General features: G+C 35.0%; 1 pseudogene; it reads left to right on the forward strand.

Annotated features, from left to right (window-relative positions):
* The first annotated feature begins 439 nt into the window (after nt 1-439).
* Nucleotides 440-13,771, forward strand: part of LOC130841461 (glycine dehydrogenase (decarboxylating), mitochondrial-like) — a 42,530-nt pseudogene continuing 29,198 nt past the window's right edge.

Genomic DNA, 13,771 nt, shown 5'->3' on the forward strand with positions numbered 1-13,771 from the left:
CATAGAAGAAAACATAGACAGTATGCTCTTTGACATCAGTCTTAGCAAAAGTTTTTTTGGATATGTCTCCTCAGGCAAGGGAAACAAAAGGAAAAATAAACTAACGGGACTACATCAAACTGAAAAGTTTTCGCACAGCGAAGGAAGCTGTCAAGAAAAAAAAAAGGCAGCATACTGAATGGGAGAAGATATCTGCAAATGATATATCTGATAAGGGGGTTAACATCCAAAATATACAAACAACTGTACAACCCAACATAAAAAAAAAAAAAAAAAGAAACCCACTTAAAAAAAAAAATGGGCAGAATACCTGAAGAGACATTTTACCAAAGAAGACATACAGATGGGCAACAGGCACATAAAAAGATGTTCAACATCTCTAACCATTAAGGAAATTCAAATCAAAACCACAATGACATACAACCTCACATCTGTCAGAATGGCTATCATCAAAAAGACAATAGATAACCAGTATTGGCGAGAACATAGAGAAAAGTGGACCCTTGTGCAGATGGTAGGATTGTAAATTGAACTGATGGTGCAGCTGCTATGGGAAAGAATATGGAGGTTCCTCAAAAATTTTAAAAATAGAATTTCCATATGATCCAGCAATTTCACCTCTGGGTATTTACACAGAGAAAACAAAAACACTAATCCAAAATATGTGTGCAATTCAATGTTCAGCATCATTTACAATAGCCAAGATATGGAAGCAATCTTCATATTCATTGACAGACAAATGGATAAAGAAAATGTGATCATATATATAATATAGTGTATATGTGTGTGTATATATATATATATATATATACACACACACCCATAAAAATAATTAAATCTTGCCACTTGAAATGACATGAATGGATCTAGAGGGTATTTTGCTAAGTGAAATGAGTTAGCGAAAGACAGATACCACATCATCTCACTTATATGTGAAATCTAAAAAACAAAACAAAAACTGACTGATAGATACAGACAACAAATGGGTACTTGCCTGAAGAGGGGATTGTGATGGGAGAAATAAGTGGATTAAGAGTTACAAACCTTTAGTTGTATAATATATAAGTCACGGGGATATAATATGCATGACATATGGCCAATAATATTGTAATAACTTTGCATGGGGGGAGATGGTCACTAGAGTTATCGTGATGATCATTTCTTAATATAAGCAAATGTGAAATCATTATGTAGTACACCTGAAACTAACATAATATTGTATATCAACCATATTTCAATAATAAATAATTGTGATTCTTTACTGTTATTGATGAATGACATCATTTTATTATACATGTTCTAAGTCATTTGCAATCATTTTGGAATAAAGTAAGAAACATGCTTTTGAAATAAACATTACCACCTTTATTTTTTTACTTTAGCAGTAGTTAAATGATAAATATTCCCTCACTTTCACTGATTGACTATTTTGTTTATATTGATTTATTTAATATATATTTATTGATTTATTTCATTGATAAAAATCAATCAATGAAAAGACCCCAACCTTCTGATATTGGATATTGGGGAATGTCACATCTCATTAGTCAAGAGAGTAGCTATATGACCTTTAGTTACTTAAATTCTCTAAATCTAAGTTTCCCCACCTATTAAATTAGAATTACAATTATGATAGTGCTGACCTCAAAGGGTTGCAGTAATGATTTAATTCATACATTCCTGTGAAATGCTTAAAACATGGTTCATTGCATAAAATTGATTAATGTTAACCATTATTATGAGAAAGTTAAGTTGCAAAACATTATGCATATTATGATCTGTGAAGACCATAAAGTTCTTCTGCTCAGATCTCCCTTCAAAAGTACCTGCTGTTAGAAGCACAGTCGACTTACAGCTTTCAGATGCCAAACTTTTGGATTCACTGTGCTACTCATGCTGAGACTTTACTTTCCCTGGGATGCTCTCAGGCAATGATTGACATGATTCAGGGGGGCTCCTAAATTTGGGCCATTTCTAACCCAGGACTCCCCTAAGAGGTTATTTGTATTCAGAAAATCCCTATCAGTCTAGCTGAGAATTTTCAAAACTGTTGCATGGTTTGAAATTCTTCCTTCCCAATCTTTCCTTCTTCCTTCTCTTACTTCACAGATATCAGATCTACATTTCAGGATAATGACTCTCCTTGCTCTACTCTTCCTCTCTATCCCTTCTTGGTTCACAGGTTTTTTCCACAATAAATCTCTTTCAAATGTAATACCATCCTTGTATCTGTTTCTCAAAAGATTCAAACTGATACAAACCTGATATATATCAGGAAAACAAAAGAATACATTTGGAAAAATTCTGAAGAGTTAAAGAAGAAATTGATCACTTGCTTCTAGGAAGTAAAAATGTGAGTTGGAGGATTTGGGTTTTTCTAATTTTTGCTTTATATCCTTTCTGAAGTTTGTTTGACTTTTAAATCATAAGCATGTACTATTTTACACTTAAAATAAGTAAATAAAAGAACAAAATGCAATCAGAAGTGGCACGGTATAATGAAAATACTGAGCATGGATTTAGAAACTCTGTATGTGGGTATTTGCTCTTATATTTTTAAACTGAACAAACTATGTAAATTCTCAGCCTTGCTGTCTTCATATGGAAAATAGGGATAATCATCACTACTTGACACTGTGTCTAATATAGAATGTGATTGTTATTTACACCAATTACATCCACTGTCAAAATGACCACTTTTTCATTATTTAACCCCCAATTTAACTTTGTACAGAGACAGAATTAATGAGTGCCTATATAATGTGACCTAAGTATGTTGAAGGGCCTTATCTCCCCAATAATGTCACCTCTGTTTGTTTTCCACGATTTGACATGCCTGAAAGCAGAAGGGATGTTGAATCCTGCTTTATAGCCACATTATATGGTGTTCAGTGCTGTGTTAATTCTCTACCATTTTAAAGTATCCATTAAATCAGCCCTTGAATGACCAAAGTTCACCAAGAGCTTGTTTGATGGCAGTGAGATATAGAGAATCTCATTCCCATTTGTAGAAGCCTATTTTTTCCTTATACCAGAATGCTTTTGTAACTTTGTGGTTTCTGTTATTAACTCTTAGTTAACAATAAATGGATTATCACAAATTACCTATTCATCACAGGTGCACACTCAACTAGAGGCTCCATTTGTATGGGTTTTACTAAGTATCTGATGGATTAAAATAATGATTTCAATGATTAGTTTTTAAAAGTTGGACAAAGTGCTATTCCTTAAGGTTAAATTATTGCTTTTAAATTCAACAATTAGACTACCTAATTTTTAGTCTGTGTGTAAATTGTTTCTAAAATGTGGTCCGACTTTAATCACAGGTGTAGTTACAGGTAAACATTGACTTATGCACAATCCATATGTACAAACAGTTGACCCTCAGACCTTCATTTCTTTTTTATTTATTATTTTATTTTATTTTATTTTACATACAATAAACTGCATTATTTAAAGTGTACAATTTGATATTTTTTTCTTACTAGTAATGTATATATGGCAATCCCAATCTCCCAATTCATCCCACCCCAAACCCCCCGCCCCCATAAGACCTTCATTTCTAACAACTTCACTGCCATGGAAAATAAAACTATTCCAAAAATCCTTTCATAAAATGTGGAAGTTCAAAAATGGTGTAGTAAAGAAAAGGAATAAATCCTTTGTCTCCACATATAGCCATCCTGTTTTCTTCCATATTAAGAAAACAAAATAAAAATAAAAAGTTTTAAAAAACAATAAAACATTCTTTGATATCACAACCATACTTCTGAAATGTAATTAAGTTTTCTCTCCTTTGTCACCTCCCATTTATTTCTCAATTCATTGCAATCTGGCTTTATCCCCATGGGTTTCCCATTTGAGTAAATGATATCTACCCAGTTACTAAAACCAGATATTTTGAGCTATTATTTTACCCTTTTACTCCAATTTCCATTCAACCACTTGGATTTCTAATAGACATGTCAAACTTATTGTATCAAAACAATCTTTTATCACCAATCCTCAAAACATGATTTACTTACTGTTTTCTCCATCTCAGTTAGTGGAAACTCCATCCTTCAAGCTACTTAGGCCAAAAACATCAGGCTTATTGTTGACTCCTTTCTTTACCTTTTTGATAGAATACAACAGAAAATCCTGTGTATATGTCTTTAATAGTATATTCAGAATCTGATGAGGACTTCCCAGGTGGCGGAGTGGTTACAAATCTGTCTGCCAATGCAGGGAACACAAGTTCGAGCCCTGGTCCAGGAAGATCCCACATGCCACAGAGCAACTTAGCCTGTGTGCCACAACTACTGAGCCTGTGCTGTAGAGCCCGAGAGCCACAACTACTGAAGCCTGCTGGCCTAGAGCCTGTGCTCCACAACAGAAGAAGCCACTGCAATGAGAAGGCTGAGCACTGCAATGAAGACCCAATGCAGCCAAAATTAATTAATTAATTAATTAAAAAACATATTTAGAATCTGATAACTTCCAGAGCCATTCCTTGCATGAATTATTGTTATAGCTTCATAACTGGCCTCTCTGCTCCCACCTTTGCCTCTCTATAATTTATTTTCAACTAATGGCCAGAGTGATCCTTCTGAAATATAAATCAGATATTTCTCTGCTATAAGCCCTCCAATGGCTCCCCAATTCAACCAGAATAAAAACTAAAAATCCTCATTGTGGTCTACCAAGGTCCTACAAAATTTGACCCCCATTCCCTCTCTAACCTCATCTCCTACTTCTCTATCCTTCTCTCACATCATTCCCGTCAAACTTGCCTTCTTGTTTCTTAAACATGCCTGGAAGGCTCTACCCAACATGTTTACACTATCACCTATATCTGGAAAGTTCTTTCCCCAGATATCTTCCTTCCTCACTCTTTCTCTTCTCAGTGAAGTCTATCCTGACCAACTCCACTACTACCCTGTCACTTTCATTCTTTTAGCCTTCTCTATTTTTCCTTCTGTAGTACTTCTCATCTTTCAGCATACTATAAAATTTCTGACACCATAGCAGAATGTTTACTTCTTGCAAGAATGAAACTGATTATGGCACCTGAGAGACATCAACAACTAAGAGATGAGGTGAACTATGTCATTCTGAGGCAGTTCCAAGACATTATTTTGCCCTCAGTAAGGACTTAAAATGAGGCTCTCAGAACAGGAAATTGGATCTCAGGAGGCAAATAGATGGCCATCTCAGAAGGAGTTAAAAGCCAAAAACCAAGGGGACTTTAAGGAATGAAGTGTAAGTTTCAATTGAGCAATACTTTCTAGAATCCATGCTGCATTCCAGACAGTGCTAGTTCCTGTAGATAAACTCAGATTCAGATAGTGGGAGGATGGAAGAATGTTCATTAGTCTGATAAGTAATGAGACCAAAGAAACTTCCAATTACTATATTTGGTAACAAAATCAAGAGAGGAATTGAAGGTATGCTTCTGAAGAGCAGCTTGGAATATTGGTTCTCTTGTCTTACTCGGCATCATTATCATCTGAGGAATATCCTGGGACCATTGAGAATACAGAGTCCTGTGCACATTGGTAATGAGAATGCTCAATGTAAGAGGCCCTCAATATCTGTAATTTGAAAAGCTCTTCAAGATGCTTCAGATGGAGTCAATCTTCTGACCTGTTATTCACTTCATTTTGGCTGGCCCACTACAAGATTTATATAAGATCTTGGGGAGGCTTGGGACTTGAAAGAAAGAGTCAAATAGCTTCTGCAATAGGGAAATATAGAATTTGAAGGGTAAATCAATACAGTGTTAAAAAAGGAAATGGCTCAAGATTTTCAACCTCTTTACCTGGTAAGCACCATGAGAAATTTTTAGCTATTTATTTGCCATCATTTACCCTGTATCAATCACAGTGTCTGACGCATGGTAGGTTTCTCATAAATATGTATGGAATTGAGCTCATAGGATTAACGCCCAGGTGATAGGTGTTTTGTGTTTCTTTCCCTCTAAGTATTTTGAAACTCACTTTTTAACTTACTTTGTAATGTAAGCAGTCTAAGACAACACCTATTCCTTCAACATAGTCATTGATATCCACTGATAAAATTCAAGAATTTTATTCTACTTCTAAATAAGGCCAACACTGGTAATCAGAACTGGATATTACCAATTTCCATAAAGAACAATGTGTTGCCCTTTTTCTTGATGAAGAAAAGATCACTGTCTGTCCAGATGATGAAAAGTCGGTGTTCAGTTCTTCTGTTAGTAAGGAAATGCATACTTTTGTATGTCTTATAGTTAGTGAAGGTTGCTTCTGCTCTCCATTCTTAGTTCTTTTTCAGTGGGGAATGTTAAGCCATCCAATTTTCAACTAGGTCTCTAAACTGGAAAAGCAATGATAGATACAAATATATTATAGTTAATGACAAAATGCACTTAACTGATAATTAGGCCACTGATATTCCTTTTTGGCAACTAGCTGCTTCTGTGAGCTCTGAAATTTCTTCCTGTCCTATAATGTTACTGTACCACCTTAAGGGCAATCTAGTTCACACCAATGTAAAGTTATACAAACCACTGCAATTTGTAAGTTTTGTAGACTTCTGATTAAACTGAGATTTCTTTCTATTGTTTAAACAGTATGAAGTGCTTTAACAGAGTGCATTTTATGTTTTCTAGGACCAACAAGTATTGGAGTGAAAGAGTATGACAATTATCACCATAATCCTCTGTTTATCTAAATCTATTCTGTGCTTTTTGAGAACTTCAGTCTCTCTCAGATTTCTCCCAGAGGTCTGACAGTCCCCTAGATGTGTGGTCTGTACCTGTCAAGTGTCTTCGCAGGTACAATGTAGTTTTCCTTCTCTCCAACGTTGCTCTGATGTTTCAGTGACTCTTGTTGCTACTAGGGTCAAAAGTAGAACCTATTTCACAGATGTCAATTCCCACTAAAGGTACAAATGCTGCTGCTGGTGTTGCCTGCTATGATATCTAGACAAAAAATTCAGATACTTAGCCTAATGATGGTCACATTAGTGCTATGGGCACAAATTCCCAACATAGCTAATGCTACTTTCAGAACCCCATGCCTTCTAATTTTCCTGCATTCTTTGTGTCCAAGTAGACCCTCATGGGACATTAAGCAGCCATAGTAGGGGCCATATTACTCTCAGGAAATTCAGAGATTGGTGAACCCAAGCCTGGTGAGAATTCAAGCAGGCATTCTTGATAACTTGCATTGTTGTCCTTATCTACATTACATAATATGGCAGACACTAATTGTAGTGGCAACATAGATTATTAAAATATCCATATAGTACATTGCTTCTAAAAATGGCCATAACAATTCCTCCCATTCCAGATGCCCTTTTGCAATATTACATTGCCAGTCCTTCCATCAGGAGGTAGAATCTGTTTCTCATCCCCGTGAACCTCATCTGTTCCATAATTTGTTTACTTCAATAAAATATGGCAGAAGTGATGCTTGTGATTTCTAAGTCTCAGCCTTAACATGTCTGGCAGGGAGAAGTAAAGTGGCCCAGTTGACAACTAGCACCAAGATTCTACACATATGAAATTATCTTGGATCTTCCAATTCTCTCCAGTATCATGAGACAAGTATCCCTTCAGAACCTTGCCAAAATGTCTGACTCAAAGAACTGTGATTAAAAAAATGGTCATCATTTTAAGCCACTAAATTTGGGGATAACTTGGTATGTATCAATAGGTAACTGAAACATCCTCTTTCTCTGGAAACAGTCTTCAGTGTACAGAGAAGTCTTCAGTGGCCATGTGCACATGGCATTTCCTTGACCGTGCTTTATAATTGATTGATTCCAGGGTAGAACCCTGACCCAGAGTAGACCAATCACATGATAGTTCCCAAGAAATCTAAGGAATGAAGAAACACATTAATATGTATAAAAAAGATGAATAATAAGAAAATATATCAAATTGTATACTTTAAATATATGCAGTTTATTGTATGTCAATTTTGTCTCAATAAAACTCTTTTTAAAAGGAAAAAGAAAGCACAGAGATTGGGAGCATTTAGAGCATTGTAACATTAACAAGCAACCAAAAAGAAAATTCCCTTGTTCATTTCCAAAGGATTATTCTGGTTTTTACTCTTCCCAAGCCTTGCTTATTTAACAATTCCTTCAGTTCTGTGAGTTAGCTGAATATTATTCCAATACATTCTCATACCCTTCATTTTCTTGCATAAGCCATAGAAGTGTAGGCAAAGCTTACACATAGCAATTCAAGTGTATCAAAAGAGTTCCTTTTTATTTTCTCTGAATTTGATTTTACATTTTCTCTGAAGTTTCATTTTAATGAAATGAGTCCAAACATTTTTATTTAAGCTAAATTCAAGTTCATTCCCATTAGTTCCTACCTCATTTCAGTTATCTGGGGGCAAAACAAGTTTAGAGGGCTGCTACTCCTCCAATTAACTTGCATTTCTCTTCACATTATCTCTTCTTAGGTATCACCTGTATGCAAGGGAAGGTGTTACATTATGGTGGCAGGGAAAAGGCCTCTAGTCTGAGTCTATCCTTCAGCTTTTCACCTACCTCCACTGGGTAGCCCAATTTGCATACACTAGTTTCATTTGCAGCATCAGAAGAACTTTATAATTTTTAGTGGGTGGTTATAATATCCTCCTCCTCTTTTACTCTGATTCACAGAAAAAAAAAATCATTAATCTGATTCAGCCAAGCATAGCTCCTGATATATAAAAGCCAAACTATGGAAGAAATAGAAATTCCTTTTATTCCTTCAACTAATCCTGGCTCCTCCAAAAAATCAGAAGTACTTCTATTTAAGCTTTATTGCTAAATTCTTTTAAAAAGTCTCTTTTGAGGCTCAAAGGTAAAAAAAAAAAAAAGACTCCTTTGTTCTCAAATATATTCTGTTATTGATTCATTGGGTGTGGGTTCCCCATGACACCAGGAAACAGAAATTACTGAAAATTAAAAAAAAATAATTAACTATCTCAAAAATACTACACTTACTCTATCTGTCATTTGCTATCCAAATGACCTTAATTATTACTGATGGCATAAACTTGTCAAAATTCATGTGCCTCATTCCCATTTCTAATTAACTAGAAATAGCAAGTCCCCATTGGCTCCACAGAATTCAAAAAATGAATTTAAACCTAGACTAACTTAGACATGAGGCAAAATTAGTTTTCCGAAAAATAAGGTTGTCAGGATATAAGTAAAACTTTACTTTTTGAATTGGACATGAGTGGGAAGGATTCTGTTTTAGGCAAAGATACTAGCTAGATGTTCCAAGAATGGCACCAGAAGGATCCTATAATCCTAGTTTCAGAAGAGAATGGTACCAAAACATCTAATCAAAAGAATGAGAAAAAATAGGGAAAATTCAGTCCGATAATCTGGAACCAGGCAAGTAGGTTGTCATTATGGGGTAGTTTACCATGTATATTCATATTCTGACTAATGGGCTAGACAGGAGTGGACAGAATCTGGGAAAAATCTAAATAAGTTGTAGCCAGTCCTAAAATAGAAGTCTAGAATATTAGGAAAGATTGTTGATTGATTAGAACTAAGTAGGGCAAATCACACATCTCATTAAAAATATGGCCAACATAAGCCTAGGATGGGAATGAAGAAGATAAACTATAAAAAATACTCAACCTTGCAGCTGACTGCCTAGAGTTCACCTATAGCATGCTGAGTTCCTTAGTAAGGGAATCAGCAGATGATGTATGGACAATAAAGAGCAGAGAAAGTATATAATCAGAACTGTGGTTTAAGAATGTTCATCTGGTGTATACTACAATAATTGAAATAGGTTGGATGTAGTAGAGAATGGAAGCTTGAAAACCAGTTGAAAGATCTTCATTCTAATACATCTGCAACAGTTATGTTGTAAAATACTGTTATATTTGTATTTATACTTTTGTTATAACTCCTTTATCAAGCCAAATTTGAAGTATAAATGCATACACTCCTTAAATAGGAATCCCACACAATTATTATACATTTTTGTAATATTATTTATCCCTTTTGGTGAAATGCACAGTAGCCAAGGTGGTACAGTGTTCATTTGTGTTCATCCTTTGCTCTAGCTGTCAATACAAATTTCCAGCCAGGTTTTCCATTATTATAAACCTGTAATAATTATTTCTTATGGTCCCCTCATCTGGACTAACTATAGCAAACTCTTTATTTATGTGTTAGTTTGCTAGGACTGCCATAACAAAATACCACAGGCTGGGTGGCTTAAACAACATAAATTTATGTTTTCACAGTTCTGGAGACTAGAATTCTAAAATCAAGGTGCTGGTAATTTTGGTTCCTTCTGAAGGCTATGAGGGAAGGATCTGTTCCAACGTTGCAGAAAACTGATCCCACAAGAAACCAAGCACCACACTCGGAGAGTTGGAGAACTCAGGTTTATTGAGCCGGTGGACCCAGATGAGGTAACGCTCCAAAATTCTGGGCCCCGTTTCAGGGGAGTCTTTTCCTTATATAGGTTAAAACATACAGTTATAATCGGTACAAACTAATTGGTTAAAAATTACTATAGGTTACGGGCAGTTACAGAGTGGGGGAGTTGCTATGGGTTATACTCAAGGAGGGCAGGGTTTCCAAACAGAAACTTGTAGGAGCAGGACATTCCATACTTATCAGGACTAAGGTCACAATTCACATTCTCATATTGGTTGCAGATTGAAGTTAATGATCACATAAAAAGTCTATGTGCAAAGGGTCTCAAACAAAGGCTTGGGGTGGGTGCCTAACAATGAGGCATTCTTCCCTTATCTGATCACTCTAGTAACTCATTTTACTGTTTAACTGAGAGTGGCGAGCAGGCCTTTGCAAGATAGAGGAGAGTAAGCAATTACAAGTATGGAAGTTTCAGTTTCCTCATCACCAAGTCTCTCTCCTTGACTCATAGATGGCCATTTCCCTGTGTCTTTACATCATCTTCCTTCTGTACTTATCTGTGTCCAGATTTCCTCTTCTTTAAACAGCACCAATCTTATTGGGTTAGAGCCCAATCTAATGACCTCATTTTAACTTAATTTCCTTTTTAAGACTCCATCTTTAGTCACAATCTGAGGTACTAGAACTTAGGACTTCAATATATGAATTTCCGGTGGGACACAATTCAGTCTGTAAAAATTCCCATCTAATAATTTGTTTTGCTTTATGCAGAAGGTAAACATGGTTTTGTAATCTAGGGTAAAGTGAAATAGGTTGTTACTGTGTGTTTCTTTATTTTTGTACCTTTGAATTTTATTTTTAATTCCTGGCATGTTTCTGATGACTTATCACAGCTTTTCTCTAATATTTTGTGGTCTTAACTCATGATCATTTTATTCCTCATAAATGTTATAATATGAGGTAAAGTATGAACACAAATGAACATGACAGTAATTCCTGATTATTTACAAGTCTATAAGGAGGTCCTCACTGGATAGTATGTATTAATTCCAAAATGTTTTTTATAGTTATTTTACATTCATTTAATTTAAATCTGTCTTTAAATAGTCATTTAATTGGTCTTCTAATTTCTAGTAATTTCTTCCTCCAATATATCTTATACATTGCCACCAAAGATGATATCAACTTGATACTCTCCTCAGCAAAATCTGCAGTGATAGTCCCCATTGTATGCAAAATGAAATCCCAAAATTTCCAGCCTGACATTCATGGTATCACATCAGCTTGCCTATCTGAGCCATATCTTCCAAACACTCATCAATACTTCAACCACACTCTTTGACATACATGTGCTCTGCTTCTATAGCCATGCTTTTACTCATGTTGATCTCTTTTCCTTCCTTCCAGTTTCAATATGTTAAAATTTTATGCATGCATCAAAGAGCTGTTCAAATGCCATCTCCTCCATGAGACCTTTCTACATCCCTAGTCTACATCTCCCTCCATGTCCCCCTGTTGCATTTTGCTTAGAACTACATTACAATGTTTATCATAGTCTGCCTTGTATTAGTTATTTATGTACATATCTGCCTCTTCCATTTACCTGGAAGTTTTATGGATGAAGGGAGGGCAAGCTTACGTCTTATTTATCTTTAAATACCTCTATCAGAGAACCTGGCACATAATAGACATTTGATAAATATTAACTTGAATTGAAGAGTATGAAATACAAAATTTCAGACAACCTGATTAAAATTAATTATATGAATTTGTGGGAGTCTTAGATTGGCTGGATTTGGTGATGAATTTGGCATTAAGCTTAATTATTTATATCTCTAGAATTTTTGTAACAATGTCATTTTCTGTTTTTCATATAAACTAAGAATCCCATAATTACTCTTACTTCTTAAGACAATTGTCCAATTTCATCCTCAAGTGTAAAGCAAATAGATTTCCAATAGGAGTTGCATTGTTAGGAGTTAACTGTGGCTACAGAAGCTAGGCAAATCAAAAAGAAAAACACTTTGGTAAATGGGGCCCTCAAAGCCCTATCAGAGCAATTAGCATCTGTATTAACATGAGCCCTGGCAGAAAGAGTTTCAAAATTGTTTCTAATCAACTTTAAAGAGCTTTTATTATAGAAACACTGAGGTATTTTATATCTCACAGGGAAGAGCTTAGTTAGACACAAATTCATGGGCCTGTGCCTGTTGTGAAACTAGAATTTATAAAAGACAATTCTGAACCTGTTCTCTGCCTAGTATTATGCCTCAAAACCATCTGCAAATGCTGTAACTAATCTTCTAAAATAATCGGTAACTAATTTGCACACCATTTCCCATTTCCTGATATATAAACCATTATGACAGCAGCCAGGTGCAATTCTTTTACAGCTCTTCCCAAACACTATTGAGCATCTCATGACCTTGACAATATTATCTTCATTAGAATCTTGAATGCTAATCCACTTTGTCTTGGTGAAGGCATTTTATTTAGTAAAATGAGATTTTGGTAATTTGCAGCCTGAAAAAAAATCTTTGTTTTAGGTACATTGCCCCATAAATGTTTTCTCTTATAACTCTTCAATTTCTCTATGTTTTAGTAATTTAATTGATACAGTATATTAATAGTAATCTTGGTATAATAATTTATTTTGATTTATCTTAGAGAATTAAAGCTATTGTAAAAAATATAGAATGGTGTATTTTTCTAAAGTCTATGTGAAGACATGGAAATAAAAACACAAAGTAAGTTCTTCAATATAAAAACATCTCTTAGCTCCATCCAAACATCCTTAGTTATCTTTCCAATGGCCTAATTTGAAGACTGAATGGAAAAATAATATGTTTCCAATATGAAAGAACTCATTAGTTAACAGAAAAACAAAATAAGAAAAGGAAAATAAACAAACAAAAAACAGTTTTCTACAAGTCAGATATGCTTCGTGAATAGAGAAGCTACTGGAATCCCTTCAAGAAATGTCCACATTCAGCTTGGGATAATTAAGAAAATATTAGATTGTACAATTCCATTGTCCATTAAAATATTTTCTTAGGGATGCAAAATTATTAATGGCATCTTGCTTTTTATCATCATAGTGAGCAGAGGCATGGGTCTGCAGATTCCAGAACTCATTCCATGACTCATTTGGTTGTCTATTTAAAGAGTATCACATGATGAAAGAAAAGCAGAGACTTGGGGCTTATAGCTGAAAATGCTCACCAGAGAGCCTTATGACTGACTTCAAGAATGAATGTATTCCTCCAACCTAACAATGCACCTTTCAGGAATTGTACTTTGGTAAATTGGCACTCAGTTGCCTCTGTTGCTTTAGCTCTAAGGCTTTTTACTTCATTCCTAACTCCCTTGGTGAATTAACTTCATATCTTATCACAGA

The sequence above is a fragment of the Hippopotamus amphibius genome, chromosome X (assembly GCF_030028045.1).
Source record: "Hippopotamus amphibius kiboko isolate mHipAmp2 chromosome X, mHipAmp2.hap2, whole genome shotgun sequence".
In the NCBI taxonomy this organism is placed as follows: Eukaryota; Metazoa; Chordata; class Mammalia; order Artiodactyla; family Hippopotamidae; genus Hippopotamus; species Hippopotamus amphibius.